The sequence below is a fragment of the Notamacropus eugenii genome, chromosome 5, assembly GCF_028372415.1.
Source record: "Notamacropus eugenii isolate mMacEug1 chromosome 5, mMacEug1.pri_v2, whole genome shotgun sequence".
In the NCBI taxonomy this organism is placed as follows: Eukaryota; Metazoa; Chordata; class Mammalia; order Diprotodontia; family Macropodidae; genus Notamacropus; species Notamacropus eugenii.
This window is the reverse complement of record NC_092876.1, coordinates 1,384,657-1,386,025: the sequence shown is the minus strand read 5'-3', so window position 1 is coordinate 1,386,025 and position 1,369 is coordinate 1,384,657. Positions and strand designations below refer to the sequence as shown.

Sequence of the window (1,369 nt, the reverse complement as noted above, 5' to 3'; positions counted from 1 at the left end):
TTCAATAGGTAACCTTCATCCACTTCTTTGCTTCTTGTGGGTGTAGTTAAACCAAACTTTGGATTTCACTATTTCTAATGATTTCTAATTACAATTAATAGAATAAGCTCAAAAAAATTCTTCAGGGATTCAAGGTGGCTTCTTTACTGCCTCAACTCTCCCTGAAAAATACAAGGCTTCCCAAAGTTCAGTCTCTGCCACCTAGACTTTCTGAGGGACTTTGAGGCAGTCTGTGAGCTTCCCCAGTATCCTCAGATAGGCCTGCCTCAGCTTGCTGTGACCCAGGATTAGGATGATAGAGTGGGTCATGGGATAGATACTTATGACTATCAGTAAAAACATTGCCCGAAGTTTACTGGAAAACATCGACAGGTTAAGGACTCCTATGATGATGCCCAAATTGTACAGTACAAAGAGGAAGAGGAAGGAGACAATGGCTACCATAGCCCTCCTGTGGGCCTCGATACTGGGATCCCTGGAGCCTGTGACCTTGAGATGCATCTTCTGGGTGTGCCTCCACAAGGATAGTACTAACAGGAAACAGGAGATGAGGGAGAGAGCAAAGGGGACCAAACCCCCAGTACTGGAGAGAATCAGAGTGAAAAACGTTAAGGTTTTAAATCCTAGGTTCTTAGGAATAATTGTTTTATTTTCTGGATCAATGGAAACTATCTTAATCATAGTAATTCTCCCTGCCATTGAAAGGGCAATGAATAAGGATAGGAGCCAGCATCCCATCAGCATCCTGAGGACCACCTTATTAACTCTCCACTTCAGCCAGAGGAAGACAGGATGGGAGAAGTTGGCAATCTTCAGAAAATAGAAGATACTGAGGCAACTTCCAAACCAGGCACTTGAACAGTTGCTGAGGTTCCAGATAGCTTCTAAAAACATGGAATTACTAATGGAATTTTTTTTTAAATTGAAAAAAATAAAAAAGTTCAATGTTATTAGCGTAAACAAGGTAGCAATCCTGGAGATGGCCAAGCCAGAAGGATGAAATCAATGGAGGTCACTCTTCTGGTCATCGCACAGTCAATGCAGTTTACTAGTCCAATGAAGCCATTAGCCAATACCCCCACTAGACACTCTCCACATGCCACAATCACAAAGATGCTCTCCAAGACACTTGGCATGTTTGTGAAAACAAATTCCCTGATACCTTTAATACTGTTTCTGGTGAATGAATTTCTACCCAAGGTGAGCAGAAAAATATTTCTGTCTCCTAAGGTAACAGTAGTTTTCTTCTCTCTCTTTCTTGTGGTCAGAAAACATTCTGTCCTGCTATGGGAGGAGGCTGTAGCTGTATTCACAGCAAACACTACTTTTCCTTGCTAAACATTAAGGTGATTGTTAGCTGAGACCATGA

General features: G+C 41.9%; 1 pseudogene; it reads right to left on the bottom strand.

Annotated features, from left to right (window-relative positions):
• Positions 1 to 201: 201 nt before the first annotated feature.
• Positions 202 to 1,136, bottom strand: LOC140503144 (taste receptor type 2 member 10-like; annotated as a pseudogene).
• Between the last annotated feature and the right edge of the window lie 233 nt (positions 1,137 to 1,369).